Here is a 15,133-nt window from a genome sequence, read left to right on the forward strand (position 1 = left end):
ATCTTCGGTCTCCTGTGATGTCGACTAACCTATTTATACTTACATATTTATTAAAGTCTCAGCAAAAATATTCTATTCGAATCTAATCTGGTCACGAATCTATGGATTTACGCACTGTTTCCAAGGGAAATTTCGTCACTGCTTCGATTCCGCTTTGCACTTTGCTAACTTTGTTGGTTTAGGTCCGCGTTTGACACCCATACAAGATACGTGACAAGCCTGTTGTCGAAAACCACTTTCTTTAAGATATTGTCTAAAAAAATATTGGTTAAAACTAGAACGATCCAGGTAAAAGATTTTTCGATTCTTCATTATTGGATCAAAACCATGCAGTTATTAAATAGTTTTGACGTGATAACGTCTTTAAAATCGTTTTAGTCGGGTGACATGTTCAGAAACTTGTGTCACACCAAAACCTCACGAGCGCGATCGCAGGTATAACGAGAGAGAGACGGACCGATCTCCCGTCTCATCTCGAGCGCTGCCAGTCATTCCGTGAATGTATGAAGAAAAATGTATATCATAGTCGAATAAGTAAACTTGTCATTTTACACCCGAAATTTATCATCAAAAGTGTGAATAAAACGATAGATGTAATTTAAAATTTGAAAAAATTGTTATCTTCATTAATTCCTTACTTCCCAAAAACTTATATCACCAATAAGACGTTATCACGTAAACATCTCGATCGTAAACCTACTTTACAAACAACCAATATTTTTTTTTCATTATTACTATTCTTATTGGCGAGCTCGTGAAACTTTGCATTGCTATAATTCCAACTAAAGATGAACACTAAAAATATTTTAGTATTAGTACCGCAATAATATAATAGAATTTTTAAATTATTTGCACAAATCGGTTCTTTTCCGCAACAACTATCATCGCTAGCTATGATTGATAGCACTTATATTTCATTTAATTAATTAAATGAAATATAATTGTCTATATAATCGTGTAAAATATGCGTGAACTGATTTCTGGCAAAAAAAATTTAGTAGACGGTCAAATAATAAATAATAGTCGGCAAAACAGACAAGATTTTTTTAGTTTTCTAAATAAAAGTTACAAACATTAAAACGTAATAACGAGGGACCTCCTCCTGCCAAAATCACAGCTTGAATCCTTTATATAATCAAAGCATCAAATAGTAAATACAAAACTTGGACCATAGTTGCGAAACAAGTAATCTAATCTGCAAAATCGGCAAACGTTAGTTTCAAATTGAATTTGACATCACGATAAGAATGGGTAGTCACCAAATAGTCCACACGACCACCTGTCTCTGACAATACAGCCTTTGAAAGGTCTTATGACGTGTGACAAAGTATAATCGACTTTAGTGACGTTGAATTAAGATATGAATTTGAAAAGTTCTCGAAACATTTTCCGTATTATCTAAGTTATGGTATACAGGTTGATGCATGTGGAGTAAGTGAATTTTAATCAATTTGTGAATATATCTATACTAATATTATGAAAGGGATTTTTACTTTTGGAACAAAAAATCTCCGAGACTACTAAGCCGATTCAAAAAAAATCTTTCACTTTTAGATTTCTGCCTGGGTCATGTTTATTATATAATATGAATACATACAATACATACCGACAGTCTTTTTTTTCTAGTATAGGGGTGGGTGCGTTGCCACTGCTTTTAGACAAGTTTTGGCCAAAACTCCCCAATCCAGATTGAGCATTCTGATAAAAGAGCTAGGTCTTCATCCAGGGTTGCACCTGTTTTATAATTTTTGTATCGATGTTTTTTGTGATTGTTATGTATGGCTATTGCTTGTCACATTAAATCTTGTATTTTTTTTCTATCAATGTTACAAGCATTGGCAAACAGTTGTAATATTTTTAATTTAACATTGCGTCCTCCATCTGTGAGATTTGCTTATAAAATAATACGCCTGTGACTTGTAATACACACACTTTGATCTGTGTATTTAAAAGTAAAAGAATGTACGAGTATAATATATTAGTACAGTCGCGTTTCGATCAATTTTTAGACGAGTAGAAAGACAACAATATTTAGCCGCCACAGATGAAGAAGTTTTATTCTTGGTTGGTTTCTTTCTTAATCGCGTGACCTCCGTCTTGAAAACTAGAAGTTTGGACATAGACATAGACATAGACATAGACATAGACATAGACATAGACATAGACATAGACATAGACATAGACATAGACATAGACATAGACATAGACATAGACATAGACATAGACATAGACATAGACATAGACATAGACATAGACATAGACATAGACATAGACATAGACATAGACATAGACATAGACATAGACATAGACATAGACATAGACATAGACATGTCTATAGACATAAGGTTTATTACAATCAAAAACACACACACATAAACACACAAAATCACAGTACTTAAACAAAAAAATAAAATAAAACATAAAAAAACAATAAAAAATTTCCTCACTTAGTTTCTATAGAAACAGATGCTAATATCATAGAGTCCATTGGCGCACAGACCCAGATTGAAAAAGGTACTTCATCCTGTATAATATTGAATCAAAGTAATGCATCATTAGACTCTGTAAGTTCGCCATTCAACGGCCCCTCACAGGACCAACTCGGATTGATATTTCCTCCCTCACCGTGTTTACAAAGTTTATGGTATGTCATTTACTCCTCACGTTCTACGCAACTGTTTGCGGTTTGCGCAATGTTTGAGACAACATCTTGGCTTGATTACAATTACTTAATATTGCTACTTAGAGGTATCACAGTAGTTTCATTGTAGGCTTTGTTAATCATTTACATTACAACTGTTGTTTTATTAGTGTTGGCTTATTGGCTTCAGTGTGCGCTGAGGTAGGTTCGATACCCGTCTGTATACCAAATACCAATGAACTTTCTTTCTATGTGCGCATTTAAAATTCGCCCGAATGGTGAAGGAAAACATCGTGAGGGAACCGGCTTGCCTTAGACCTAAAAAAGTCGACGTCGTGTGTCAAAAAGCTGATCACATACTTGCCTATTAGATTGACAAATGATCATAAATTACAGAAATTTGACGCCCAGACCTAAAAAGGTTTATTTTTATGTTTTATACTTTCAGTAGGCAACCTGATGTTCTGTTCCGGCCGCTCGTGGACACACACTGCTAAAATGCAACTGCGTTGGCAGTCTTTTTAGAGTTAGAACGCTATTTTCTTGAAAGATTAAATCGTATTTGTTCAGAAATTGTTCAATTGGTTCCATATAGTCGTGATGTCATATCATAATTTCTAGAAAACACGTCGATCATTTACAATATGTCTTAACATCCTTCATGTTTTATGAACATTTATGTGTTTATATTATGTATATACCATTATGTACTCTTTTAATATATATCTCTTTAAATTTTGACCATCACGTTTTTAACAGCGTGTCTTATTCCATACTTCATTTCCGAATATTATGTATTTATTTACATACTGTGGTATATTTGTAAGATTTTACTGTTAAAATGTATTAACTACGACGTTACGTGTTACTCGCACACAAATTCAATTTAATTACACAAAGCTGTTAAAATCGTTGTTTGTCAGTCAAATGTAACATGTCTGTGCAGTGATTTATCTCTACACGGCACGCCTTATCCCTGTTCAAGGATCCTTGATTACCGTATACTATATATATTATAAATAATCGTTTTGTAAATTATTCTAAGATTTGAAACATCACGCCAAAATGACTTAGGTGCCATTAAGGTACTTCAGCCATGCTTCTCTGTTCTGTGGAAAAGACGTATTTCGATATTGATAAAATTTAGAGTCCTTAGATGTAGGTAGATCTGAAATCTAGAATGTACGTGTAGACAACAATCACCATAATTCAAACGGTAAAAATTAAATTCAAACACTAGTGATCATATTTTCTGTGTCTGACGCGACTGAGATAAAACCCTCTGATTATTTATTTAGCTGACAATAATCTTAATTTATACATTGTAGTATGTATGTACTATGATTTGGCATTCTGATAAGGTTGTAGTTTATTGTTTATCAGAATGCCAAATCGTAAAATGACTGCTTCACGACTGATTTGAGCGCGACCGCCGCTGTGAAAACCGCTGTGTGAGTGCGTAAAGTGAATTACAGAATCGCAAGGCTGCCCTAGAAGCCACCATCGAATGACTAGTGAAGACAGGATTAGATCGGTTCGGTTAGGTATATTTACATTACCTATTGGATTTGATTTATCAGTAAATAACAAATGTATTACAAACCTACAAATCATTAATAATCCAGTGTCCGTAGTCTGATTGCATCTATTTTGTTAAATATTAATTCCTTTTGTGTCAGATTAGTATGGTTTGATTATTTATGAAAATTTCCTACATTTTTGTTTAAGGCGCAGAATACTCATGTCTTAACGTTGAATGCCTCTACGCTGTGGTCATTAGGAAGAAATGAGTCGAGAATTCTCAGGACTTCCAAGTAGTCCGTGCGAAAATACAATGTACACTTTGTTATATACGCTTTTCTGCTAATTAACTACATACAAAGTTCTAGGACGAAGTAACAAAACAACGATTGTGAAATAATTGTTTTAATAAAACAAAACATTTTACAATAAATGCTCAAAATTCTTGCCTCTGACCATAATACTTAATCTGCACCATCTAATAACATTCCTAAGAAACTTACGTAATGCACCTCTGTTGTTAATAACTTGCACCCTAGCAAATTCGAGTTTTTGTCGTAGTTCTTGTTCGATATTGTTCTCTCTTTGATAAACTATAATAAGAAAAAAATCAAATGGATTTAAATCGGGTGACGCGAATATTCCCTGGCAGCAGCCCGGGCATTGCCGTCGCAAAAGCCATACAGGCAATGTATATCTGCATACTCCCATTGAGTGTATTCTCTCCTCGCAGCAGCCATCTGTCCACGTTTGAATCTAGTCCGTTTCACACAGCACTGGTCACAGATCGTCCTAGAAAGAAATTAAGGCTACTCATGGCCACGTGTAATACCTTTTCAGAATCCCTATTAAATGCCCCAAATGCACTTGTTATACATGGTCACTTTTCGGTAGAGTATTTTTCTTTTCACAGTGGGGTCCGAAGTAAACAAAAAGTTATGATTTGAGAAAATTGTATATCGTATAACTTAATATTATCTTCAATACACCCATTAAACAACCATAAATAGCATGTCTAACGCAAGGTCTCATCAGTAATCCACTAGGGATATTATGAAAAACATACAGGATGTAGATTTTTTCCAATTTTTATAAGAATTAGTAAAAAAAGTCTATTTTCTTATAAAAACACAAAATAACAATTTTTTGCAGCTGATGACCCTATCTATCTCCTAGTTGCGTTTGACCCATGACTTTTTGGCCACCCTGTATAATTAGTTAATTTAGTTCAAAATTAAGAATAAACCAGCTTATATTTCTTGACATAATGAGCTATGGAAAATATTTATTGAGAATGGCTTTACGTACTCAAGGCACGGAGTGTTAACTCTTAGTTTCTTAAATAACGACTACTATAAATATTTTCTGAGGAAACTTGCAATAAGGGTTTCATAATCAAACTACTCTACACTTAAACGTACCAATACGATATATTAATACCATATTTATGAGTTAAATCATATAGAAGCTTTTAGCTAATGTTTCCTTCTATATTTTATTGTTTCTCTGCCCGCTATCATAACAATATGTTTATGGTTATAGAAGATATATGCCCCATATTATTTCGTCGGTAACTCTAAGCTCCTTATAGGAAAAATCTATTTCATTTCGTCGTACTCACGTGAGTAACCATATTTTTAAAGATATTTTTTATTTTGTTACACGAAAGAGGTTTGTTGTCGTAATAATTGATGAATTCTGTTGGACAGTTTCAATTTGTTGGTACTGGGCTCTGGAGGTGAGAGCTATTTTAAAACACTTAATTCATGTTTAATATATATATTCCAAGCACTAAGCTATTACACATTTATTACAATAATGTATGTTTATAAAATTCTGGGTTGTTTCACTGTCCTCGTCTGGAAGAAAAGTACATTTTCATAACAAAAAACAATCATTTTATATAAAACTAGCCGTTTCGCGCCCGCTTTGCTGGACGAATTAAAATAAATTTTATGTTTCATTATTTTTTTTTTTTCATATTTTTATTATTCTTCTTTTTAACTTCCCGCTAAGAAAATTGAAATATTTCGAAAATCGATTTTTTAACAGATGTTGACGTTTTGCGGTTCTAGGAAGCCTCTTTTGTTTTTATTAGCGGGAAAATTTTTCATAAAAGTAAAACAGAAATAAAAAAATGAAGGAACGTTGGAATTAAAAATAAATAGCCATAAACCATCTAGGAAAAATTTCGCATCGAATGGTGGTAGTTTCATGTCGATACGATCAGTGGTTTAAGCGTGAAAGAGCCTCAAACGAACACCATTTTCTTTTTGTATATATAGATTTAAATAGGCATTCCAATATTCGAAATCAAAAACTTTTTCTTCACATGTGACAAGTGTTGCCTGCCATTATATATTCAAACTCCAAAATATTCCATAAATTAAAAACACTAAATATTTTGCATTTTTTTAATAACTAGCTCATTTGACCTGGATTTAATACAGTTAAATATCTTTTAAAGCGTAGGAGATCATAGACCAAGTTTTGTCAACAATTATAAATAACTTATTATCATGATATGATAATTAATTTGACATTTGCATACCTATTCTTATATGGCTGATTGTGCGTTTTCTTATAATTAATCAATCTGAATGTACCACCTTCTTTGCAAATAAGCAATTTATTATTATTATTTACGAACACCCGGTTTCTTTGACTAAACTTAGAGTAATTGTGACAAACTTTTAATCTATAGAAGGCTAATAATATTTGTATTTAAACTTTTTAATTTTCAATAAAAATATCTACGTCTCATTGAAACTACGACTGGTATTTTTAATATTGAAACCGAGCGTAAGACCGGGAAACTCTTTTTATAAATAAATCAAAATACCTGAAGTACCCGACATGATGTTCACAACTAAAAATTCCCCCTTTTTCCCATTAGCGAGTTGTCAAAAATAGAACGCGTGACAGTGTTGCCACCCTCGTTTCCCGTCTAACCCTACTTGCGTCGACAGAATTAATTTCCTGGCCTATAATTCTCCTATATTGCAGGTTCGACGACAGTTAAGAGTACCTCCGATTTATAGCACTAGTCTAGCAGGTCCTGGGTACAGATGGGACTAGATACATCAATTCGTTACTTAGAGGAGGATAAAAAGTCAACTTATTTTATATTAAACTCTTGTCTAATGTTTAAGTTCTATTTATTTATTTTTCAATCCATATTGTGGAAGTTGTTCAAAAGTCCAATATTTTTTTTATTGTTTTTTTACAATATTAAACTCAATATTGTTTTATACAGTATTTACTGATTCCTTCTCTCTTTTTTTTACAAGACAAACACAATTTAACGGAAAGAGACACCACAGTATTTAAAAACTGTGCAACACTGACTTTTTATGAAAATTGCAAAGTTTTTATTTAAGAACAGAATTAGAAAAAAACCAAGATTAGATTTTTTTAAAGAATTCTTTATTTAATCTTATTTAATCCTATTAATATATCCTGAAATAATAGAAATGCATCAATAAATAATTATTGGATGGACCTTACCTTAATAAATTATTATCAATTACAACACGTACGTGTTATACAACCTTAGTAAAGCTAAAACGATATATAACGAGTGAAGTCACCCATGTCACAAAATTTTCTTTTAAAAGAAACCATGATCTTATTCTTGCTTACCCCGATACCTTCTGGAAAGATAAACAATTCAGGACATTACAGTGACATTACCAGCGACCTCTAGTGAAGTCATGACATCTTAATTATATAAGCACAAGACTCGCGACAGTTCGACACTCTCAGCACGTATCTCTAGTTAAACTTAAGTCTAATTTTGTACATTTTATAATTTAACTCAAACTCAAAATATCTTTATTCATATAGGTAAATTTATGAACGTCAAAAAAGTAGTTAAATTAATTGTGAATTTACTACCAGTTCGCAAGGGCGTATATATCTTAACTTTTTTTTTAATTAATAAGCTTACAAGTTTTAACGATATCATTACAAGTTATATTATGTTTAAACTGAAATTTAATTTTACATTTAGGCACACACTTTTCTAGTAATGTGATCGCAGCAGCAGGTGAAGAATCCAGGGACTTGGTCGTATTTTGTGGTACATTTGTAAAAAACTCTTTAAAAGTAGAAGTGTTTTTTACTCTGGGTCAGATTTTATTAATTTCCCTTTTACTTTTAACATATAATCTTTCCGTTTGTCAGACGTTTTACCTGATTCTTCATTTATTATTTTCCCTGTAGCTTTTACTTTATCCATGGTATTTTTATTTTAGTGCTTAAATATTGTTACTGCAATTTTGCAATCTATATTGAAATTATTTGAATACGACCTAACATATTCCCTAAATTCCACACTAGCTAGAAAAGTGTAATCTTATAAGAAAGTTTTTCCAATATCACAAGTTGAGATATTTAGTCTCACGTATAAATATGTGTAGCCCCTTAACAACGGAAACTATGTAATCTCATGTCGGGATATGAAATACATATTAAATTGGCTCACTTTATTCCCAATAGCCTCACCCGCGAACGAAACGCAGTCACAAATTCAAAGACTTTAATTTTTAAACGATAACGGAATAATAAATAAAAGGTTATGTTACACTATATTCGTTAGTTATTAGAGTAAGTTATGATTTTACGTGCCGCAAAAAGGAAACTTCTTGATCAAGCAATCGTTCTTCCTAGAAACATTTGTGAGAAGTGATTGGGGTAAATATACCAATATCAATATCCTATACTACCTGTCCCCACGTACTTCGCTTCGTTTTATAATATGATTTTTTTACTAAGCCTAACTTTTTAGTAAATGCCAGCTGCCTGCTTAAGTATATGCGACTCCAATTAAAAAAAAAAATTATGATAATAAATAAATTTTTTTTTTTTTAAATAATAAAAATGAATATATATTACGGTCACTGATTTTCCGGAATAAAATCTAAGTATTTAAGTTATTTTATTTAATATAATATGAGTAGGGGTGTAACCACGTCGTAGCTACACACCTACGCTGTAGCTGCACTCCTACGCCGTAGACAGTTAGCCTTTTGTGATAAGTCAATCTTAAAGCTAATGCCACATTTACCCACGACCTTGCTACTGCTCCTACCATACATATTGCTGCATCGCCGCCTGTGAGTTTTCACACTCAGCTCTACTCTCTTACTGAACGACTCACAGCGGTTGGAGCCATGGCAGCGCGACAAACTCACGCTTCCCATACTGCTTTCTTCGAGCTCCAACATCGCTGTTTGGCATATGCCAATACCGTCAAGCATATAAAGTTAACTTTGACCTTAACAATGCATTGCTGATTTGCATGTTGCAGTGTGTCCTTGATGGACCAGGCTCTCACTAGCTTGAGAGCTGTCCATTTACTTGTAACATAAATTCTTACTGTTAATTTGAGTTGTAGCTTTATATTAGTTTTTACTTACCTTGCGATATAATTACGAAAGTATAACATTTTTGTTCAGTGTGAACGAAAACTAAATTATTTTTTGATTTTAATACTATAAGACATTTTTCTTTTAATAAAACAATTTATGTACATGATATAATTTATATAAAATTAATAATAATAAAAGCCTTTATTCCCTAAGCAAATACATACATTTACGTAATTTTAGTATACATTTTTAGTTTTTTTTTTGTAGGACACTCAGTATCAGCAGCCAGTTAGTGAGGTTGTTTTCCAACAAGGGCCTCCCCTTGTTGTTTCCACTCGTATCTTTCACGAGCAGATCTTCTCCATCCTTCTAGCAGATCGTTTTTCCATCTCTTTATTTCACGGCCTCTTTTCCTTCTCTCACCTTTGGGATACCATTCTATGACGTCTTTTGTCCATTTTTCTTTTTTCAAAGCAATACGCGTGTGGGAAGTACCTGAGGTGATTATAGTATATTTTAGTCGCACGGTGCTCTAACTAAGACACGGGGTTCACTTGAGTGGGAGGGATGTGCAAACAATCTTACGTCGGATATGTATAAAAAAGTTATTGGCAATGTCAAAATCGTTGGACGCTAGCAGTTATTACTTCACTATATGCGAGGAACATATACAAAGCAACTCACTGACCTAACCATGAATTAATATCCTATGTAAATAATAAATCATCTTGACTACGTCTCACTGAACATTTGTAAAGGACATTTACTAAGTTGCTAATAACTTTAAACATTCCACCACTTCAAAGACATACCCGCTCTTTGTCCCTGAAACTCACCATAACTTTATCTTTGTTAGCATTAATTATCAAATTATATGAAGGTATAATTTAAGTACAAATCTGTTATATAATACTAATATAAACACGAATCTTAAATTAAATAGAAATTTATGGTAATCGTTTTAATGTAAATAAAAATAAATAAATTCATTATGAAAAACCGAAATATATAATATTATAAAATATATATAATAATTATAATTATATATATACATATATAAAAAACACCAGTGGCGCTACAACCTTTTTGGGTCTGTTTCATGATCGTTTGTCAATATAATAGGCAAGTAGGTTATCAGCCTCCTGTGCCTGACACACACCGTTAACTTTTTTAAATCTAAGGTAAGCCGGATTTCTCACTTTGTTTTCCTTCGCCGTTCGAGTGAATGTTCAATGTCTTACTACCTACTTGACTATTAGGTTGACATATAATCATGAAACAGATACAGAAATCTGAGACCCAGACCTAAAAAGTAGTGCCACGAATATTTTATTTTATTTCTTTTAAATTGTACTCAGAAATCAATATTTGTTAAATATTCCATGTACTAAAGTTGTTACCCGGCACAATCTTCAACTCGCTACCGATTTCCGAATGATTGCATTTTAATAAAACTGATATATTGGATGTGCACTTTGCTGCGAGTTGCTCCGAAATACACGTTTATGTAAATTCCTTGCAGTTACCTATATCATTTGAAACGTAAGTACGCGTTCTTTTTAGTTAAATAAAAATGTCTAGCTGTTATACCAGAGAAACAGACAATAAAAAAATGTATTTAGGTTCAAGAAAACTTGATCTTAAAACCTAATTTTGGTTCTTAGGAACGGAATAAATCATCTATATTCATTAATGGTATGTCCAGTCCTGGGACATACATACATATAATGACAGTGGCATTTGATAACAGCGCCATCGCTCGGACATATATAATTTAGCACTAATATTGAAAAAATATCTGCTTCTTAAAAACGCGCATTAAATTTGAGTACTTAGGCGTAAAAAACCAGTCGGTATGACATTTGACACAGCAATAAATAAATAAAATTGCTCCCCCATTTGAGAGCTGGGATAAAATCTTTCCAAACATCACCCTTCCAACATGCGGGACCAGGTGTGCACGCATGAACACTTAACGGTGATCTACGCTGAGACAAATAGCTACGAAAACATCGTGTAGACGTTAATATTATTTAGACTAGACTTCGGACAACGGATTAATATTAGGCCAATACTATGAACTAAGCTACGAGCGTCGATATTATTTCCATGTTACAACGTAACGTTTAAAAAACATGTTACAATCTGTATAAGTAAAATAAGTCGCAAAATATGCTACGCAAAACTCGAATACGGCTGGCAATTTTTTATTTATTATTTAAACTGTGATAAATTGCACGGAAAAATATTTTCCTCTTCTGTAATTGTGAACCATAGATAGAGTATAGAACCATAGTCCGTCTACGTTGTGATAGCAACTTCAAGGCAACGAATTTAGGATTAGTTGGTATGTAGCTAATAAAAAAGGCTAAGTAAAAAATAAATAATAGTTAAAAAAAACTAAAAAACACGCTTTTAAAGCACATCAAACTAAAAAGTGAAAAATAATTCCTTCCTGTTTTTCTTTATTTAATTTAATTTAATTTAGTTAAATTTTTTTTTCGGATTATTGCATTGTCATCTTTGACAGGTGCGCAAAATTTTAATAAAATCTGTCCGTTTAAAGTGGGTCAAAATCGAGACCGAAGGAGTCGGTTACATACATACATACATACAGGTGAAGCTAATATAAATCGTGTAAAAATCATATCAAGGCGAAACGAAGTTAGGAGGGGCAGTTAGTTTAAAATATAATATACAATTATTATTATTAAATAAAATATATAAAATATTGAATACACATATATTTCTCAATTGTGTGTATGTTTTTTTTTATTATTTATTTATGTTTATTAGTATTCATAACAGTCAAAACAACAGTTAACACACAGTTAGGTAACAGTTTCAAGGTCATTATTGAATGAACAATTTCACATAAACATCAGTTTTTTATGTTCTTAATAACACTCGCGTCTATAGTTTCGTAGCTCTACACTGTTTACTTTGGACCCTCGAATTAACGTGTAACTTGGGAACAGGTGAATTTTGAGATTTATAAAAAAATCCACGCGGCCCTAGAGGATTTGAGGTTTATTTTGTACTAAAGGGGATTGCGTGAAAATCCTTACTGCGGGCAAGTCAATATAGATAGCAAATCATTAGTTAATGTAAGTCAAATTTCCTTGCGACTTAAAAACTGAGCTTCCAGTTCCAACAGCGATTCCGATCTCTATAATGAGTATTCTCCGCGTGATACAAGGTTGCGTCATCAGCTCTACGGATATTTAGAGAACTATCTTAATTGCATATAAAATTAAATTATAAGAGGAGAGTGACTTCAGTACAAAAACTCCACAATCGCTTACTATTTATAACAACGTGAGCAGTGTTGGCCAAGTGGCTTCAGCATGCGACTCTCATCCCTGAGGTCGTAGACTCGACCCGGCTGTGCACCAATGGATTTTCTCTGTATATGCGCATTTAACATTCGCTTGAACGGTGACGGAAAACATCGTGAGGAACGGTTTCCTTTGACCCCAATAGTGGATGGCGTGTGTCAGCACAGTAGGCTGATCACCTACTTGCCTATTTGATTAACAAATGATCATGAAACAGATACGGAAATTTGAGACCCAACTTGAAGTTGGTAGCGCCACTGATTTATATATTGGAACGAAGTTCCTTATCGCGCGTTGTGAAAGGGGGCTAGACGGAAAAAATTCTTACGAAAAGTTGTCACGACACTTTTTTGTTGCTATTGTAATACACCGGTTCTCGTCCGATCACCGAAGTTAAGCAACGTCGGGCGAGGTTAGTACTTGGATGGGTGACCGCCTGAGAACACCTCGTGATGTTGGCTTTTTTTTGTAGGGATAAGAAATGAAAATTATTTTTGGAATCACTTAACTAAATTAGTCTTGTTGGAACGAAGTTATCGAGCGTTGCGAAAGGGGGCTAGACGGAATAAATTAAGACCAAAAGTTGTAACGACACTTTTTGCTATAGTTGTTATATTTTACATTTTCGATTTAGCTATCGCCAACATCCATACCACGTTGAATACACCGGTTCTCGTCCGATCACCGAAGTTAAGCAACGTCGGGCGAGGTCAGTACTTGGATGGGTGACCGCCTGGGAACACCTCGTGATGTAGGCTTTTTTTTTCGTCGTAAGATTGGTGTCGAGAAAATCTATCATACTCTTATGATACCAATTAACATATAAATTAATCGAAAGGAATTTCGTTCCATCCGGGTGTCCCTTGACACCTCTAAAGTTTTTTTTTTTCACCTTAATTGCTTACAATTACGTCGATATCTGAGTAGCTATTGGAAATTACAGATTAAGGCTACTTCTAGTTAGACTTATGAACTTGGAATGGCAAAAACCTATAAAGGAAAGGTTGCTACTCCGAACACTGGCGTCGTTTGTCTGACTGCGCACATAATTTTAATTGTAATACGCATTTATTGTATTCACGAAAACTGTATCAGAGGAGTAGACGCCTAGTTCCCCACAAAAAATTAAATGAAACAGAAATATCTCATGGTTTAGTAACTTGACGCGTGAATCAAATCTGAACAATTGAAATTAAGCAATTGTTTTTACGGCATGTTTAGTTTGTGTAAAACCAGCTATTTAGTACTAGTAGACCACAAGCCCATGAACAAAAAATACCTGTGAAATGACCCAACCTGAATTACGCTTAGAAGGCTGTTACTATATCTGAAAATAGCTCTGAGCACTATGCCGTCATTTCTGAGCGGTACATGTGAGTACGTGAATGAATGGACTTTCTCAAGTACAATGGGGGAATTTCGACTAATTATTAATGTACGGCTTTGTTATAAGTGTATAGATGATTAAAAATAAATGTCGAAAAACCTAGTGCCGTACAAAAGTGATGGAGCCGGAAGTCGGTGCAAATTTTTAATTCGACGACAGTTGCAGAAGCAATATAGGTCATTTATTACAGTACGGCATTTGTGTGATTCCTTTTGGACACATATACAGATACTTTACCCGTAAACGCCGTACATATTTCCAGCGGAGCGGTCGAAAGCCAAGGGTCGGAACCCTACCCCTACACCCATATACCCTAAGGTCATTGTAAAATGTACGGCAACATGTTCAAAATATTATTTAACACGGACAATAATGTTTTATAATTATGCCGTCCAAATATTATAGTTAATATTTGTGTAATTAAATATTTATCGAAATTTCAGGATTTACCAAGTTCTTACTGCTGTAAGATCAGAGAATAATGTACGGCAACTTGTTTTTTTACATAATGTTACTAAATATTACCGTTGTACATTATAGCCGTTCATTATAAATGGTAACAAATAAAAATATTATGATAAAAAATATATGAAATTTCCGAAATTTAGATGACTTTTCAAATGCTCCTAGAGTAATAGTACGGGAGGTAGCAACGTTTTCGAGAAAGAATTTCAGGTCAGCTGATTTTGTGATATGTCTTCCTTCTTGCACTTCCGGTTAGAGTCTGGGCAATCTGGCTGGCGGTAGCGGTTGCGTTCATTAGTGCGCATCCTATCTGTCCAGGTAATAATCCTGGATTTTAAAAGCATTTTAAGAAGCGTAATTTTTAATTTTTCGTTTTTAAATACGTCTACCTGACATACTTTTTTTATTG

At 33.5% G+C, this 15,133-nt stretch overlaps 1 non-coding gene and 1 pseudogene across 1 annotated transcript; both read left to right on the forward strand.

Annotated features, from left to right (window-relative positions):
• The first annotated feature begins 13,208 nt into the window (after window positions 1–13,208).
• LOC125056988 lies at window positions 13,209–13,333 on the forward strand (annotated as a pseudogene).
• Window positions 13,334–13,511: 178 nt separating this feature from the next.
• Window positions 13,512–13,630, forward strand: LOC125056985. The gene has a single exon (XR_007118145.1). It is a non-coding gene; the product is annotated as a 5S ribosomal RNA (ribosomal RNA).
• Window positions 13,631–15,133: the final 1,503 nt, after the last annotated feature.

Source organism: Pieris napi, chromosome 15, assembly GCF_905475465.1.
Source record: "Pieris napi chromosome 15, ilPieNapi1.2, whole genome shotgun sequence".
Classification (NCBI taxonomy): domain Eukaryota; kingdom Metazoa; phylum Arthropoda; class Insecta; order Lepidoptera; family Pieridae; genus Pieris; species Pieris napi.